This window comes from Anser anser (genome assembly GCF_964211835.1).
Source record: "Anser anser genome assembly, chromosome: 1".
Taxonomy (NCBI): Eukaryota; Metazoa; Chordata; class Aves; order Anseriformes; family Anatidae; genus Anser; species Anser anser.
In genome coordinates this window covers 31,477,482-31,497,341 of record NC_139720.1, presented here as the reverse complement: position 1 = coordinate 31,497,341, position 19,860 = coordinate 31,477,482, and the positions used below count along the sequence as shown (strand labels likewise).

At 39.3% G+C, this 19,860-nt stretch overlaps 1 protein-coding gene across 9 annotated transcripts in view; it reads right to left on the bottom strand.

Moving 5' to 3' along the window:
• The window catches only part of CNTN1 (contactin 1), a 251,175-nt gene that overhangs the window by 132,432 nt on the left and 98,883 nt on the right, over positions 1-19,860 (bottom strand). For 2 of the 9 annotated variants that reach the window (XM_083820841.1, XM_083820836.1), the window contains exon 3: positions 17,935-18,044. The exons of 6 other annotated variants lie outside the window; for them this stretch is intronic. The gene's annotated coding sequence lies outside the window, so the exon portion shown is untranslated. Of the gene's footprint in view, positions 1-16,109; positions 16,314-17,934; positions 18,045-19,860 lie in introns of those variants that run through there. One more of the 9 variants, XM_083820834.1, reaches the window with a different exon arrangement.

Sequence of the window (19,860 nt, the reverse complement as noted above, 5' to 3'; positions counted from 1 at the left end):
GATTGTATTCCTATGTCTCAAGATAATTTTATAGCTCTTGGAACTTCCTTAAAAAATTAAAATAAATCTGAGAATTGTTCATTAAAAAGTTATATACAAAATGAATGCAAAGTCCCTAAACTCTTTGTGTGCATGTCTGTGTATACATTTCAGTAATGCAACTGTAGAAGATAACTATAAAAATTAAAAAAGAGCACGTTCACCTATTCTCTAATTCTGATTCATTCGATATTCATTATCTGAAGTCTGATTAATATAGAAGTTTGTATCACTATCATAAATGAACATTTCTATTAATGTTTAATTAGGCACAGAAGTTACCACAAAAAGGCTTTTCTGACCCCAGCAATTTAACGTTTCTAGAGCTAGCATCAAAACAGAAATACTTTAAACACATGTAATAAAAAGTATTGAAGTTCAGTTTAATTTTCTTTCCCCTTTTTTTTTAAAAACTGAAATGCAGAGTAAGTTCCATCTGCATGCTGTGGTTTATTGTCTTCCCTTGCAACCTCTTCCAGTCCTCCCAGTTCACATACTTCTTCCATTCCAAGAAAGAATAAAGTTGAATTATCTCCTGTTTATATTCCTAATCTATTATTCTAAGTAAATTCTAATAACAAGTAGCTCAAAGATGAAAATGGATTTAATTTCTTTATTGTTCTCTTCTTCCATCTGCTTCTACAAAATACAACTACAGCCACTGCAGCCACAAGATGATGTATTACTGCCATGGCTTGGCCATGCCAGCAGACCTGATAACCTGAGAAATCTTATTAAAGGGTCATGCAAAACTCATTCCCAAGAGCTTCGGATGAAGAGCAGATTCTGCATCCTGCAGAACAACCAGACGTGACTAGTTTCTTACCCCACACATTTTAACCCTGCCCAGCTAAGGATGCTACCAGAACTGAGTTAATTATATATACATCTGGAACTGTTTCTTCTTAAGAAGGTTGTACAACAAAATCTGGATTTTTAGAAGAAACTGGTTAGCCTCACAAAGCAAACAGTTCAATCAAAGCATGGCTTGCTTAGGTTTCACAATTGAACCACTGTTGCATTTGAATAAGCTGGGCACCAGGAAAGGATACCACTGTGCTTGCATTCATTCACAGAAATCTTCAGGAGGTTGAGTGAGGCAAGTAAATTGAAACAGAGAAAGAGGCCAGCACCGTGTAGTTTGAGGCTCTGGAACAAACAAGATGGACTGGCTTGCTCACTTCTGAAGGAATAAAACAAGAAAGACCTTAAGATTGTCCTAGACTTAGAGCCTCCAGAGAATCTCAAGGGATTTTAATTATTTTCCAGCTCAGAGGCTGGAGGTCACTTTTTGGTGCCTTCTCTGCTGAACTCCAGAACTGTGATGAAGGAAAATACTGCAGAGAGGACTCCAGCAGATGGTTTTTTTTTTTTTGCCCATTTGTTACTAAATGTGCTTAATAAGCCTTCAAAGCCATGAGACACTCGGTAGGTTCACACAAACCTCTCCACTAATATCTGCCTAATGTCACTGGGGTCAGATGAACCTCAACAGAGACAGCTTAACAAGAAGTATCCCATAAGATGGTTTACTGACACTCACATTAAGCCTGGCTAATACTCTAGCTGACATCACCATCTTGAAGACATTTTGTTGGCCTGAGATTACCGTGGAGCATTTCATCACCTTCTGTCCCATCAGCCGTGTACTAGGAGAGCAACAGGCAGAAGTCAGACTTGTCCCTGCTTCTGCTTTAGAGTAAATGATTAAACAAGGCCCAAGATCTGTGATAATGAATTGAAAAGGCAAGAAGAGATGCTAGTTTTATACTGACAAAACTCTAAGGACTTCAGCAGAGTTACTTCTGATGTGGACAAACAAAGGTGAGACTGAAAGGTTACTTACAGCTTTCTTAACCGAAATCTTTAAAGATGTGCTCTCCCTAATAAATTTCCCTGTAGGCTCCCATAAAGGGACAGGGTTAAAAGGGCAAGGAAAGGACTTAAAGAAAGTCTCAGTCACTAAACTTGCCACACTGCACCAAACTGCACAAAAAACAATCAAGTATAAGAATACACTCAACCTGTGTGCGTACTGCATGTGCATACTGCACAGCCACAGAAGTACCTGAAGAAAATGTCACTATGTCTGAGAGAATAAACAGAAGGAAAGACCTGGCATAATTTCTGGCATGTTACATTTTTATGTCTCTGATTTAATGTGCAGAGGTATTAAAAAAAATCAAAAAGCAGCAAGATTTCTACCCTTGGGCATCTGATAAATGGCAACCAGGCAATGAAATGCACACAAGCACTTGATAAGAACAGGGGCGGTTGCTAGAAATCACTTTTCACAGATATCTCTTCAGAAAAGTTGATTTTGGAAAAATAAATCAGCTTTACCTAGAATAAAATTTATAGCCATCAGGGGAGCAGATTCTGGAACAATCTTCCAAAGAAGGAGTGGGAACAAACAACCATTTTTTAAAATGGAGATATTTATGAACAAAGTTAAAGAACACAATGTTTTCAGACAGCAGAAAGCCTTTTCTTATTCTACAGTCCTCTATTCTTGAGCAAATCTATTACTAATAAAGCACTAGAAAATACATACTCAAAAAATGAATTTGAAAACAACAATTTGAATACAACAGTGTTTTATGTTTCTGGGCTTTGATTACTTTAAGCCCTTACACAGGCACACCCTGTTTTCCAGATCACTGCATTCAACTCCATCCTTACCTACTACGCGTGCAATTGCATGGAGGTGTTCAACTTGAGATTAAGATGAGCTTGTCATTCATCAAAGGTTTGGAAGGCTTAAGGAAATTATTCATGTTATAATGAAATGTAATGCTATAAATTTTAAAATCATCATAATGAAAGATTAACCATGAGAATTGACTGTGCCTTCCTGCAGCAAAACTTGCAGATTCTGAACAGAGGACACAGAAAAGTCTATAAGGTTCACCACCGGGTGTGTTCTCACAAAGAATCTCAATGTGTGGAGGATCAGTCCAGAAAGCAAAAATACGGGTACAAAAATTGTCTTCTGAATTTCAGAGCTATGCACCAACATGGATTTCTGCTTCAAGTCCTCTCCGTGGCTAGTCTGCTCCTTCGCCATCCTGGCTGCAGAGCCCACATGCAGCCACCAGAGATGCTTCTGGCATATGTTAATAAGGTGCAGACATACAGAAATACTGGCTCAGAAAAACTTCCCATAATACTTTGCATAATCAAGATCACCTATGGATAAATAAACAAAAATAAAATAAAAATAGAAATAAAAATAAGAGTCATTGTACCACTCTACATGTACATGTCTACTTTGAGCTTAATATTTTGGGTTGCTTTCTCAATATACTGGTGCAATACAAAGTACATGGGACACAGCCAATCTGATGGAACATCTTCTAAGGAACTAATCTATCTTAATTAAAGCAAGTGAGTAGGACAACCAGAGCATAAAGTCAGAAGATGTATGTAGGTGACATATTAGTCCACTGCGAAGTAGCTGTGATGGTTCATGAGTGGGACTTGTTAATTAATTGACCTAGAGCTATTCCTCTTCCAGAAAGTACAATCAGAGCTGAGAAAATAGCAATATTTGTTGCTAACCACATCCCAGAAAAATATAGTAATAATTCAGCCCTAATTTTTTTTTTTTACTTGGCCCTTAGACAAAATATTTAACTTTAATTTAAAGATCTTAACTGGTTTTTTTTGTTGTTGTTGTTTTGTTTTAATTAAAAACAGCTAAATTTATAGTCTAAACAACATTTCAAAATTAAGTGCTGGAGAATAAGATGTCTAAATGAAGCATAGTACATAAATTCCATCCTTCACCCTTTTTTGGGGAGAGAAAAAAGAGAATTGATTGCTGAATAGGAAATCAACCCAAGTTTTACTAACCATACATCAAAAAGAAATTAATAGAGCACAATAGTGATTCTGTTGGTATAAAGCCTTGAAGATGTTCATTACTCTCAGCTTCATCATAAATCAGCACATTGTTATTTTTAAGTAGGCTGATGAACATTGTATGGATGCTTCATATAATAAGAATACTTTCTGTAGAAATTAGCAGAGAAAACCTTAACACTACACTTAAAGTTTTACACTGAATTTACACAAAACTATCAAAGTATTGATAATCTCAAAATTAACAAATTATCATCCAATTTGAAATATTTCTGAACTTTCAAAGGAAAACATCCACAAATCTCTATTTTTAGGCTGTTTTTACATGTTATAAACTCATAAAAGCAACAACAAAATCAGACTGGAACATACGAGAAAATCTTAGATGAAGCAATTTGCCTCGGACTTTCTTATAGAATTTGCCTAGAAGGCATCCACCTTTTTAAATGACAGGGACCCTGCACCCCACTACTCTCAGCTCCCAATTATTTAGAATTTCTAGTTACATTTTCAAGGAAAATAAATCCAACAAACAAAACTTGCAGGTGAATTTTGGTTTTGATCACTCAAAAATCCTACACACGTACATATATGTTTAGAGGATGAGCAGGACTTTAATAACCATAACATTTCAGAATCTCTGATGATTTCTGACCCTGCTCATATTCTTCAATTCACTCACTCATGGACCACATCACTGGACATACTGCTGGCCAGCTGTGACTACATAGCACGTCTCAACAGCTCTGCAAGTTGCAAAACTGGCCTGTGGCTACTGGATGGAAATGAAGTGATTCAATAGACGTTTTTTTCAAATCTAAATAATAACTATTCACTTACGAGAGGAAGGAAATCAGATCAAATCTGTAAAAATGTCCAGAGTCAAAAATTAACCCTCACTTTCAAGCTTTCAATTCAGCCTAGAACCTCTTGTCTCAGCCTGCTGCCCAAGGAAACCAACACTTTCCTCTTATTCTGTGATGCCTTTAACTTATTCCTTGATCTTTTGGCTTCTGTAAGCCACTGCACCTGAACCTGTGGTTCATATACTCCATCAAGTATGCTCCAGCACAGACATTACTGCAGAAATCTCTCTAAATAATTAGGCACAGTGAGTGGCTCATATGCTGCCATTGCCAGCTGAGCTCAATGCAGCCAGAAATATTGACAAAGATATACAGAATATCCACAGACAGATTTCTGATGTCTTCCACTGCTGGAGAAAGTCATTAAAGTCACAGACACTGTTATCATCTATGCTACAGGGAAGTCTTAACCAAGGCTCAAAAGCCGCTGCTCTGGGTGAAACAAAAATATAATAGTGTTCCCAAAGAATTTATATTCCAAATAAACAAGAGAAATAAACGCGGGAAGTAGGCAGCATTGTTATTCCCACATTAAACATGATGAATTCAGCTAAAATAAGATCCTTCGCCTTTTTGATTTGGCCTTCACTGCAAAGCTCATTCATTGTATTTCCTCCACATGACGTTGCCTTGCTCAGGAAAGAGCAATCACCCTGCACAGCCGCATGGCAGCCACATCAAATGACTTGATTCCCAGCAGCAGGCAACTGGGTGAGCAATGTGTCTAGTTTCGCAGGTGATAACTTCTTGTAACCTTAGCTGTGCCATTCTGTTTGCTGGTAGCTCGAGCCCCACTGCTATTAATTACTCAAGGTGACTGCTCCATCAGAAGTTTTGCCTGAAAATTCATTTAATAGAAGTGAAAGGTTTGGATGTGCACAAAGATCAGGCCCAGGATAAAAGGGAGCTCTGAGTGCAAACTACTGTATTTCATTTTTCCTTTCACCCCTGAAAAAGCAATCTGTATTGTTTTTTCCAAGGTCACAAAAAAGACCATGGCAGAAGCAAGAATAGAACATCCCTCTCCTACATCCCATCATATCTACACAGCAAACCTTCCACAATAATAGAATCTAATAAATGAATGATTACAGGCCTTAATTGTATATGCTTCTATTAGACTAAGAAGGAAAATAAACATGGCAAGTTTATGCCATGGCATATGTACATGGCAATGTACAATTGTACAATGTACAATTTATGTACATGGCAATGTACATGGCATAGAAATGCACAACATACATTTACTTCTCTCTCTCTTTTTCATGGACTCTATTTTAAATACCTGGCAGTATAAGGAATTCTATAATTCATGACAAGATGCACACCAGAAGAAGGAAAACAGTCACCTGTGAAGCTTCTGCAGACACAGCAGAGATACAATAAAAGAGAAGAACTCTTAAAAGAGTCACCTTGAAAAGTACTGAGGCACAGCATTCATCTTCACAGCAGGGAACAAAGAGGAAACACATTACAGCTTCCAATACACACAGTGGTAGTTAAGGGAATGAAGTTTCTCGGTGAAAGCACATATTTCAGTTTATAAATTCTTTTATCGTCTTGCTTTCCCTCCTTGACAAAGTTTTGACATGATTGTCTATACTCCCATTGGGCTGAAAAAGAGAACATGCCACAAGTGCAGAGATGACTGGCATGAAAACACTTTTATGAGCAGTTGAAGAGAGAAAACAGTTCAAAAAGAGACTAAGCAAATTCCTGGTGGACAGGTTAATCAGTGGCTATTAAACACCCACCAGCTGGCTCCAAGCCAGGATCTCAGTAACCAGCTGAAGGCTGGAAGCTTGGAAGGTGAGGCAGGGGAAGCATTTGCTGTTAGCAACTGTTCAAGGCAGGAGGCTGGACTAGGTTTGGCTCAGTGTGGCTTTCCTTATGGCCCTCCATTATGTCGTGCAACGACTCTGCACCGTACCCACTTTCACTCCAATTATCACGCACTGCATGCCAGTCCTGGGCCCCTCACACACGTAGGGCAAGAAGACACAGTGAGAGCATACATTTGTTTTTCTGAGTAGATGAGCTACACGAGATGTTTGACAGGAAGCAGGACAGCAAAGTAGCCCAGTATCACCAGTTCTCTGAATAATACTAAATACTTATTTGGACCCAGCCCTTGGAAAAAAGGCTCTTTACCAGCCTTCAGAAAATTATGATTCTGTTTTTTGTCTACAAAAGCCCATTAAAGAAAATTCTTCATGGTCTGGATGGTTACCAGGCCACCAATGGATTTTCTGGTTGCTGTTGCCCAGGCAGATCTTTCTAACACAAATAACAGGTAGAAGGTTTATATTTTATGCCAGATGGTACCCAACTATCTGACAACTCCGTCCTTAATGTGTTAGCTCATTATTGATTGCACTTCAGGTGAAAATTAATGTAGCCTGTTTTATTTTTAAATGTGTCCCAAATGGGGATCCACAGTAGTAGATGTTTGGGGGGGGAGGGGGAGGAAGGGGTATTTCCACCTTCTTAGTATGCTGTGGTTGACACAGATTTATTAGAGTTCCTCTAATATATGTAAATATACTTCCATGCACAAGTGTGTGTGTGTGTGTGCCTGTGCTAATTTATATTAGTTTATTTTATCTGATGCTGTGTGTGAAAACAGGTCCATTTATTTTATACATACATACATCTAAAAGTATTGGTTTTATTTATTTTAAAATCCTCAAGATTAAAATAAAATAAAATAAAATAAAATAAAATAAAATAAAATAAAATAAAATAAAATAAAATAAAATAAAATAAAATAAAAATACCTACATTGTAATTCCACTGAATAAGTAACAGAAGATATGACCGCTCTGAAGAAACTATTGCCATGGCCAGGGATAGAAACCTCCTGATCTGGCTCATGGCACAACCCAGAAAACCCTGAGGGGTCTGGCTGCATCCCAGCAGCCTGTGATGACCTGCATATGGACAGCTACTCTGCCCAGAGCCTCCAGTATGGGACTCACCTTTGGCACAACCTGTACATTAAAACCTGAGAACAACCATACAGATTAAGACCACGACACATCTCGCCTGGTAGTCCTGCCTCTGGCAGTGCCCGGGAGAAGGATGCTACAGTCCTGTCGTTTCCCTGGAACACCCTTTTCTTCTAGAATTTGGGATCTGGGGACTTCCTGAACCAGAGGTAACACGTTTCTGCCTTTGATGGATTGCACTTCTGTAAATTTTTCTCATCGCTTTTTGAGCCCATGTGAGAACATTTTGCACCTATATATTCTGTAGCAATAAGAGCAACAGTTTAACCACTCATTACATGAAAAATGCATTCTTTCTTTTACTCCGAACCTCTTCTCAAAAAAAAAAAATATGGGAGCTTCAAATAAAATCTTTATGATAAAAAGTGAACAGTCATTCCAATTCACCTTCTGCATGCCCTTCATAACTTCATAGAGCTCTACTATATCTTTATCCTCACTCCACTAAAACACCTCTTTCCAAGGCTAAAGAAACATACTGTACATCTACATTATCTGCTAAGTCTTCAAGAGTCTGGATAATACATTTCATGAGGAAATTCTTCCAGTTTCTTACTTCCTGCAATATCACATCAGGCTTTCTCTTTTCAGCAGTACCAAAGAACTAATCAGGCTAGATATGAACAACTGGAATACAGCAAATGATACACAATGAATCAAGCATATATTTCTTTTTGATGCTTGCCATTTGTAAGCAGATGGCCACTGAAACACTCTAAAAGCAAAATGAGAACAATATGCCCTATATGGGTAAAACTCAGGAGGAAAGTGCTATGGTGCACAAGAGCCAGAAATTTAAATCACGCAGACAATGTACCTACTCAAAAACACCAAATGTCCACTAACACTAAAATTATATCTCTTTTTGTAAAATGTACATATATGCACACTCCGCTGCTATGCATGTTAGTCCCAGATGGGAATCAGATATTCTGGAGGACTTACCCAAAGAACGGCTGAAAAAGGCTGAATTCAGTGTCTTGCATTCAGCAACGAGCTGCAATTTTTGAGGCAGATCCTGTCCCCACCTCTGCAGGTCCCACACAAATCCTGCTAAGAGAACTGGGGAAGTTCAGCATCTAGGAGTATCCTTCTCTTGGAAGACAGAAATACCTAGTAAGGAAGCATCCGCTAAAAAGAAAACTGATTTACTCTCTTGCTTTCCTAGGCTCATGAAAAGATATTTAAACTTCACAGAAAAACTTTCTTTACATGGATTTCCTCATAAATTAACCTGTCTCCATTTTGAAGCTGTGTTACGAGTTGCAGCCACTTGTGCCATTGCCATCAGGTTGCAGCCCCATACTTTTTAGAAGAGCTTGCTGCCATCCTGCCATTACTGACAATGATACACAGTATTTTCCTTTCAAGGGATGTAAATATCAACACTTGACTGACTTTTCCATCAGGTTGAGAAGCTGTTCTCCCGTATTTAGTGAATTAATCAATAAAATGCAATTTCCTACAGTATGTGACAAACCCTTGGGAGGCCAAAAATAGACTGAATGCTAGATTTATCTTATGGATTTTCCCATGATTCTTACCACCAAATTCACAATGAGAAAATACACAGGACAGTGTTATATGTCATTGGTGTCAAACTATTAATTAGCTAACACTAAATTATCTGATGTGAAAGCTACCTGTAGGTTTCAGAGCTAGTCTGCAGACTAGGAGTGGGAGGTGAGGGGAAGTTAACGCTCATCCCGCTGTGTTGAATCTGCCTAATAAGAGGATGAAGTTCTCAAGCTCGTGTTGAAATTTCCTGGTGAAATTGAGGATGAAAGCGCCCAAGCCCAGGCACTGATAGTGCTGGGCACTTTGGAGGCTGAGGTGAGGTGACGTTACTTGAGCCCTGGAACGGGGAAGTCATGGAGGCAAAGAGCGGAGAGAGTCAGTTAGCTCTCCAGCTAGCTAGCGTGTTACAAGGATGACAGGATATTTAGAGTAGGAACTACTGCAGCACCTCTACCAGTAAAAGAAAGACATATGGACAGTTTTCATTTAGATTTCCATCCCTTCCAAGACCTTTCTAATATTTCAGGAGCCCAGCTCACAGGCTTCTGGGCTAAAGATGGTCCTTGGGCTGACTGGGACTTTAGGGAGGAGGAGAAGGAAGGAAAGAGGGATGAGAAACTCACCAGGGAACTCATGCACCCTCTTTTTCCTGGAGATTTAGCTCTGTTGGAGCATACTTCCATCCCCACAGTGGGATGGATAGATGTCATGGAATCAGAGAATTGTTCAGGTTGGAAAAGACCCCTAAGCTCACCTACCGCAACCTTTAACCCAGTACCAAACTCCATCACTAAACCATGCTACTAAATTGTAAGTTTATATGTTTCTTGAAGACCTCCAGGGATGGTGACTCCACCACTTCCCTGGGCAGCCTATTCCAATGCTGCACAACTCTTTCAGCAAACTTATCCTAATATCCAACCCAAACCTCCCCTGGTGCAACTTTTCTTATCACTTGGTGCTTGGGAGAAGAGACCGATCCCCACCTCACTAGAAACTCCTTCAGTGTAATTGTAAAGTATAATAAGGTCTCCCTTGAGCTTTCTCTTCTCCAAGCTAAACAATCCCAGTTCCCTCAGCTACTCCTCATAAGACTTATTTTCTAGACCCTTCACCAGCTTCATAGCCCTTCTCTGAACATGCTCCAGCACCTTGATGTCCTCCTTGCAGGGAGGGGCCCCAGACTGAACACAGTACTCGAGGTGCAGCAAATAATGTGTCTCAGCAGGTTAAATGGAATGAACCCACAAATACCCTGCTGGAAAGCACTGAGTTAGTATGAGTGGTGTAAAATGGAGGGGGAAAAACAAAACACCACCACAGGAGTTCACACACCCCTTGCTTGCATAAACACTTAGTTCCAAAGTGATCTGGTATTGCACATATCTAGTCATGAAGATAAAAAATAACTAATAAACATTTCTCTAATACTAGCAGCACTAATGTCCTTTCTTCCTTCTTCAGATACTTTTCAACATCCTCCTTCAAATCATGTAAGGGAACAGTCAGGAAAGCAAACAGATCTAAGTTTGAAGCTCTAAAAGGTAAATAGTAGAGCAATCCTACTTCAATTGCACTGTGCATTTCTGGAAAAAGACAAAGTATTTGTACCCAGCCAGCAAAAGTATTGTTTTATTCTGGAACACTAACAAAACAACATATCTCATTTCCAGTATGGCTTTCATTGCTTCAAGCTGAGCACGAAACCAGACTACAGAAGTAACTAGAAATGTATCCACAATTAATACAATGCTACATTTCTATCACAACTTTAATTATAGGAATTCCTAGCTCTTATGTGGTAAAAAAGTGTTCAGGAGTCTGAAACACAAATTTGAACGAACTTATATGTGGGCAAAATTCTGTGACACTGCCAACAAATGCAGAAAGGGCAGAAAGCTTAAAACTTATGCACATTTGCTCTGAATACAGTAATGACTCACAAGTTCAGATGATTTGTCTTTTTCTCTTTTTTTTTTTTGCCATGTAGTTGTTCAGGAGTGAAAAAAAAAAAAGATAGCTTAAAAAGCTACTGGGGGATTTTCTTGGGTGAAAAAACATATGAAAAGCATTTGTTTATGCAAGTTAACATCAGCAATTCTTGTCTTCTGTGAGAAAACCTGCATAACTGTCAACATATGGTGTTACTGCAGGTAAGAAAAAACATTAGCAACTACAGTGTTGGCAGCAGTAGCCAACATGAAGTTCTTGAGCTGTGTGTAATTCATAAGCAGTTCAAATATAGCTCCTATGCACAGCTAAAGGTTTCTACTGATGATGCGATTGCCACGTTATCTGAAACTTTAGCTATGCAAGAAACAAAGAACAGGTTGGGTTGAGGCTGCCAGTGTCAGCTTATAAAGAGTCACATGAATCCAGGTGCAGGGAAGCAGAGGAGATGACATTTCCACCCATATTGAACTTTCTTCTGAAGTTATTATATCAGATGAGATGTAATATTCATATAAGGTATGACTGCTTGGTTTGCTTAGTCAAATCACTGTTCTTATAAATATGATTCTGCATAACCAAATATCTGATCAGCAGCACCAAATCCTAATCAATACTATCAGTAAGCTGATGCACTCATTTGGGATCATAAATTACTAGGAGAAGATGGTATGACTGTGGTTAAATGGCCCTCGCTATAACCAGATACTGCAAGATGAAAAGGCTCCTTATGAGAGCTTGAAACCCTACATCAATGTAAATAATCCTCCAGGCACTCCAAACAGACCACTCCCTGGCAGGATGCTGAGGAGTCTGGAGAAGCTCTTACTTTTCCTCTCAAGAGTTCCCCTTCTCCATCCCATACTCTCTTCTGCCTGCATCCCACTGAAAGTCACTGCAGAAACAGTGTCAATGGAAACTTCTTTGGTTTCATTCCCACTAAATTATGTGTGAATGTAGCAGACAGGACTCAACTTGAGTCACTCTAAGACACAGATTTCCTGAAAGAAGTAAGAAAAGTAAAGTCAAGAAGAAACACTGCTAATACCTCTCTCCCATACGGCACAAAAAAAAAAAAAAAAACGGTCTGCCTGTTCCCAGCTCGCAGCCCTTGGTCATTCCCATGCTGAACTCCAGCTCTCTCAGTGAGACTTCTCCCCATGCCTGTCTCTGAAGTGTTCCCATCAAAGACAGAGAGCGAACAGCATGTCCTCCCAGGAGGAGGACAAAGGCTGGACAAATTTGTGACTGCTCTGCAGTCGTTCCCTGCAGCTATGAAATCCTGCTCGTCACCCTCTACATACATTTTCAATATGTCCCAGTCTTCAAAACATTGAAGCTTAAATCAGGAAGAGTTCATCTCCAGCCTCACCACAAAAGACTACATACTTCAGTCCCTAAAGACATCTGAACCTCCCTCACAGAGCTTAGACTAGAATTTGGCACAGATTGGACACAACTTGTTCCGGTTTGTAAAGCACTTTGTGATGATGGTCTCTAACCATACGCCCATTATTTTGTTCCTCAACTCAGTTGAATAATTCAAGTTATACAGATTTCAGTGTGTTCCTATGGAAAACAAGGAAAGCTAAGGAAATATGGCCTATGCTATCCCAAAGTGACCGCTGGGATATCATTATCACCATAACCAGGTGTGTACACTTCTTAAAACAGTTCTTCATTTCCACTGGTTAATTCAGTCAAGTTTTGTATTTGATTTCTAACATCATTTTCCTGTCAATAACTACTAGTATGAAGCCTTGTGACACAAAAATGTCAAGCTACTGGTATTCATCTGCATTTGCGAGACTTTTTGAGATTGCTTGGTGTCTCCACAAGGAAACAAGCAAACAGCCTCAAGATAATTTCATCCTGCAAAAGGGTGAGATGACAACAGCCTTATAGTTAATGTACAAGACCATCCTTCCATTCCTCTTTGAAGAAAGACTTGGGATAGGAAATGAGATGCTGGTCCAAAGAGGGAAGAGCTGTGGTCAGGTAGGATTCCCACAACCTACTGAAAAGCCCGTGCTTGAACATGTCCATATTGAAAGGTCTGCAAATTTCTCTTCAATTATGTTAATGTATTATATCTGCTATAAACACAGAACCTTGAGGAACAGATTTTGCTGTCTACGACTTTTATTTTCAGCCACATTGTGCCACCAGTTACCATGACCCTTCTCCACAGCTGCTGTCAGAGGCACAAAGAATATCTCTTCTAAATCAATGTTTTAAGACACTAAGCCAATTTTTAAGCTAAGGAAAGAGATGTGGCTCAGAAAGCTAGGCTGAAAAACTCTATACAGCTTCACTGACCTACATTAATCAATGAAACTTCCATCTCAAAAGGCAGGTGAATAATTATTTTTTACAAAGTAATCTTTAGTGTGCCAGCACTTTTTTTTTTTAGTAAAAACATTGTTACCTGCAAAAATCCTAAGGCACTGATTCCTCTTTGCAGTTTCTCCTCAGAGATTAAAGAGCTTGTTTCCAGCATACTGAGATTAAAGAGCTTGTTTCCAACACACTGAAATGTTACTGTACTCTGATTAATGTCTTTGGCAAATGGGATAAAGGAGCTTCAGTCCTCTTGCTGCTCAACCAACTTGAATGTGTTTTCAGGGCTATCAGTGAGTGATGTTTACCAGAACTCACCTCAGTCATCCCTTCTGTGTTATTTGTAGGAAAATGCTAACAGGAGTGAAAAGTAAATATTCCTAGTAAATATTCCTATTTCAGCAGCAAGCTGAAAAACTAGAGGTAAGGGAACATATTTGTTGAGTAAGTAGGTACCATGCACAGGTGTACACACATACAGACATACATTTATACACACATACATTTCTGTATAGACATACTTTTCCATTAATAAGCACTGATTACGTATTCATAAGTTACTTGCTTAAAATGATTATATGTAATTACCAATTTTTACATCTCTGAAGATGTATTCAGTCAGTCATAAGCAATCTGATTATTCTCAGTGTCTCTTCCCTACTACAGTAGGAAACACAAAAATAAACCAGTGACTAGTAAGAGTGTATATAACAGACACGCATGCAAAAAATAAAATAAAAATAAATAAATAAAAATGTACTATTTACCATGTTATTGATACCTTACATGCATTCTTCTGATAGGATATTCTTTACTTGCTGATGTACTATGTTGCTACTATTTTTTTTTCAACAATTCTTACTATGTGATCACCTAATATGCATTAATTCCTGACACTTTCTGCCAGTACCTTCTCTCCTGCTTTCTCTCTGCTACAACAAATGAAAAACATTTTAAGGCAGAGGGGCAAACCTTTCATTTTGTTTCTCATAGAGGCTTATCTCAACAGTACAGCAATGCCACTTTGCTACAACTGGCACTGAGAACTGATTTGTGTTCATCAGCATTCACTTGCTGCCTAAGCATCAGCTCTTGAAGCTTCTGATTTTCATAAATAGTCACCCCTTCAGTTATTAACTGTACTGAATGGGTCTGCTCTGCAGCCCAGAGCAAGAACAAAATCAATAAGCTCTGATAGCAAGCATCAATTCTCTGACTGCAGATGTATTTATAACAAGACAATTTTCCAGAATTAGGTCTATATTATTTAAAATATGCAAAGTCAGGACTTGAGAAAACCACGTTCTGTTATTTAGTCTTTGACATTATAAGAAGAATGAGACAGAGAATATTCCAACAAGTTAACGAAGGAGACTCCTGTCTCCATTAAACTGTATTTTTCTAACCATATCCCTTACTAATAAGATACTTGCAAGATCATCCTTCTTAACCCTTTTCTCTGTATAATACCCTGGATTATTTCTTAATATTTTTAATGATATAATTACACAGTTATCTAGTTATCTGAGGAAATAGGGGAGAAGTACAAAAAAAAAAAAAAAAAAGGAAAGAAAAACTGACCTTCCTCTAATTATTTTTATTAATAGCAAAGAGTTGTTGGCCTGCCTTTGTTTTCCTTACTTCTTATTCAAGCTGTTTTCTCTGTAGTCACTAAAATATTTATATATACTTCTCTGAAAATCTCAGCCTAAGGGATTTAAGATTGTGGTCCCCAGCGAATTTCAATGGACCCTGACTATTTAACTGTTTCAAATGCCTTGGAAAATTCTAGCCATTATTTCTTACAGAAAATTAGTATCTCCATTTTTTTTTTTACCACTTATTAATATATCTGTTTCCTTTTAAAACACAGATAATTTAAATACCTCTGTTTGAATGGGTAAAAAAATGAGGACAGAAAAACACGAGGCTGTTAAAAGATTAACATGAGTCTGCTTCACTGTGACTGTAGCTGTAGTGGCTTTCCATATGTGATAGTCAAAGAACAGAAGTAACACGTTTATCCACTGATACATCTGGAAAAACTAATAAAGCACTGAAACAGCTGAGCCGTATTTCAGTAAGCCATATATGCTCTGAACTCAGTATTTGAGTATGCAACCCTTAGCTATATACGTATCGTTCTCTCTCACGGAAATAGTGTCCATTATTTTGCTCGGTTACTATGATACAGTGTTAGATATTCCCTAATTAACCAAATGAGAGGAGTTTATGAAGTTTTTTCCTCCTGTTAGTTATTCTTTTTGTATCTCTTTTCATTGCTGAAAGTCTGGCTTATCTGCAAATTCTGCATTTCAGGTGATATCAAGTGGCGGAGAAAATATAATCAATCCTCCATAGCAAATGCAGAATGACTAGCACATTTGCAAGCGGTCCAGTAACAGATACACCCTTCTTGTTACTACTGTGTGAGCTCTTCACTTCTGTCACTGTTATCCCCCCCCCCCCCCCCCAAGGGTTTCCAGCCTGGAGTTCGCACGCCCGGCGATGCGTTTGCACTCACCACACTCGCGATGCAGCGATTGCCAGTGAGGATTTGTAACGCTTCCCCCTCGCTCATCGCTCCCCGTCCCTAACCGTGCGTTTGTCTTCCACAGGCTTCATCTGGCTGCAACAGCTGATGTGCCTACAGGCGGGGGCTGGCGAGCACCTCTCCGACCTGCTCCGTGACTCAGCATCCAGGAGGCCTTCAGGAGCCCAGAAACCATGGGCTGAACATATCCCTCACCCCTCGGCCACCGCCTGCTTCCCCCAGCTCAGGAAGGGCAGAGGATGCGGGGATGTAGCCCTGTGCAAGAGCGGGCAGGATACAGCTTGCACAAGCAGCAGGGAAACCGCTAAGCTGGGGGGCTGCCCAACGACGTGTGCATTCCCACGCAGAGGGCTTCAGGCTGATGACTGCTTGATGGATTGTCAGTGGAACACGAGCATGTAATATTTATGTCCTCTCTTCTGAAATGGGCAATATGAGCACTAGTGGACTTCTGGTGCAGCATTTTCCTAGCTGATTATCCAGTTCCTCATATATTCCTTACGGACTTTTACCAGGTAATTAATAACCCACCTCAAGCTGTTCCTTGAGGCAGGAGTCCTTACGTGTCTCTGTACGATGTGACATAAGGACTGGCATCCTAACCGGACCATCAGGTGCTATTAAATGCAAATGTCAGATAACAATGTAAATTCAAAAAAAAAAAAAAAAAAAGAGGCAGCTACCCAAGGAAGGGTAGCACATGGCATTCCTGTTGTGACCGTCTGTGATACCTACTGGTAGCACCTTGGTAATTCAGATCACAGAGCAAACAGCTTTCAGCCTTATTAAACTAACTGTTTCTCAATGCTCTGTGACAATATGTCTATCTGAAAGTACGGATATACCTTCAAGTTGCTGAACACAGAATATAAAGTATTTCTGTTCTATTTTCCAAACTACAGTGCCTTCTAAAACATGATTTTTCATATACACAAAATATTAATGATATATACATTTTTAATCATTCATTCTGTTAAATCATTTAGTAAGCAAAAATTATGTAATTTAACTGCTCTTTTAAAAGGTGGTATCCTTACTGTATACCTACACTGGTTAGACAACAATTTTCTTGAATATATCCTAAGCTGTCAAATGTCCAAATGAAAATAATACAAATGCTTTTAAAATCTCTGTCTCTCTCTCTCACTCTCTCTTTTTATTTTCCAGCAAATGACAATTAGAAATAGCTGCCCTTGTATGTAAAATCTCAGGCAGTACTTAGTTTTCTGAAGGACAATAAGGACAGGTTTGTCTCTTCCCTTGTCAGCCCAGTCTTTTATCCAAAATGAAGCAGTTTGATCATAGTTATTTACAGGACAGTCAAGCAATAGACTCCGGGACCCTGTTTGCCACATATTTCAGTGTAGCTTGCAAATGTTACAGAGGATTTACAAACAGAGGAATAAAAGTCAATGAAATTCCATTGCCATTATTTGCTTAGGACCTCTAATAAAATAGATCATGTTATTATATTGATTAAGCTCAGTGACTGCCCTGCCCCTCCCCACAATGCAGTCATCTATAGCAGACAAAAATTGATCAGAAATGCACACTCCTGAACAAGCTGCGGGATTTGAAAAAGTATAGCAGTATTTATTCTCAGCAATATTTAAACAACCATTTTACAACACCCATGCCGGCAGGATCCATGCAGCCATATCCGACCGAGAATCCTGACGCTGCATTCCAGCACAGATATCTGAGTCAATGTAACCACACTGCATCATCATAATCCTGCCTCAGCATATTCCCTCTTCTGCACACAAATCTACAAAGAAAAAATACCCTGTTTTACCTGAGGTGGTGAATCCTTTCTTGTCCTTTTGTTCATAATAACTATTCCAAGTTTGTATCTTTGCAAAGAATACAAGGATGGTTGCACCAATAAACTTCACAGATCCTCTCCTGCGGCAGAAAGCAAATTACAAAAAAAAAAAAAAAAAAGACTTCAAGCTGTGACCTCAGAGCAAAGCACAGCCGTTAGCATCCCTCAGCCAACCTTCGGCAGAAAGCAGGTTAGACAGCAGGAAAACTAGCTCTGTACATGGCTGCAATGCTTTCAAATCAAGCATTCTGTGCTGTAAGCTCGGGGATTTATATCTTCGTAAATAGGCCGTCCCACTCAATGCTGCTTGTGTGCATGAAAATATGAAGCATTTCACTGCAGTCACTTTCTGCAAGAAACTATCCCAGTCATCTTTACAATCTCTGTCATTCTGCTCTGAGACTAAAGAATGAGCACAGCATGCATAATTCATGCATTAAAATCTTCTGTGCACTTCCTGCAGGAACTGTTATATCCAGTAATGGGATATTGATCAGCTCATCGCTAAAACAATTGGGCTAGGCAATTGGTTTGCTGCAACAAACAAATGGGATGCAGACACAGGCTTTCCACCCTGCAGCATTCAAGCGCAACTCCAACATACGTGGCGTGGCATTTACATATTGCAGAGTGTTTAATCTGGACTCTGCATTTCTTTGACCTTCGGAAAATGCTGCATTATCTAAGCCTTTTATTTGAAGGCTCTGTGTCCTGCAGCCTGCTTCTCCTTTTAACTCTATGCAGCACGAGAAGTGACTATGATCTCCTAACTCTTTGTTCAAAGCACAGTCAACCTCCAAAAGCAGAGAGCAAATTAAAAACCTTTCTGCCCCATGATGCAGTCTTTGACCTACATACACCTGCCTGTTTGTACCAAGGGATTAAACCACTCACACTCTTTAGTACAACATATACATTCTCTTCAATCTGGATAGAGATGCACATATGCATCATTTTTGTCTAGCACAAGTCACATAATTTGTATCTGACAGATCAATTAAAACAAGACAAGTCCCAAAGTTTCTGCTTCTTCCCACAGATCTGAACATCCTCCAGCTTTTTCAGCACACTCCCCTTTCTTGCACCCCCACCATTTATACAAGCTTCATCAACAGTTCAGCAACTCCTTCTCCAGCCGCTGTCTTCAGCAGCTTCTCAGCAACCCCACCCTTGGACTGTCACGTGCTTCTCCCTCCAGACACAGCAAGAAACCTGGCTCACTCAGTTTCAGAAGAAAAAGACGAGAAAGACAGACATAAGGAAAACACAAGAGCCAGGACTGCTGTGAAGCTCCAAAATAATTATGAACAATAAAATCACAGGAATCTTCATAGCCACCCTGGTGCTGACAAACAGCACTGTCACCTGTGTTTGCACCACACAAATCTGTACTCTCCTCGAATCTAAGGAATTATGCCTTGGCATTGATGGAGATTGGGTCTGATCTTTTAACACTAAAATGCATCATTAACACTAAAATAAAGAACTGTTAGCGATGTTTATTTGAAAAGAAATCCAAGAGGTTAGTAAGACCTTCTTCCGGGGACTAAATAGGGCACAACTGGCTAAAACAAAAAATCTTGATAGGGCTGCAGTATGAACAGGAACATGGCACACGCTGATGAAAACCTGAAGTTGGGCTAACCTACCCCTTCTATTGAATTGCTTTGCGTTCAGACTCCTCCCAAGTAAGCTAATGGAAAATTGTCTGGAGTAGCAGGACTTGGCTTACTATCTGGAAACAAGAATGAATAGAGGCTTGTTCAGAGGAAAATCAGGAAGAAGTTTTGCTTGGTTTGTCTCTCACCAAAGCAATGGCCTTTCAGTATATCTAGTATCTACTGCTTTCCCTCATGCTGAAGCATCCCCATACATTTCAGTGAGCTGGCAAAGGTG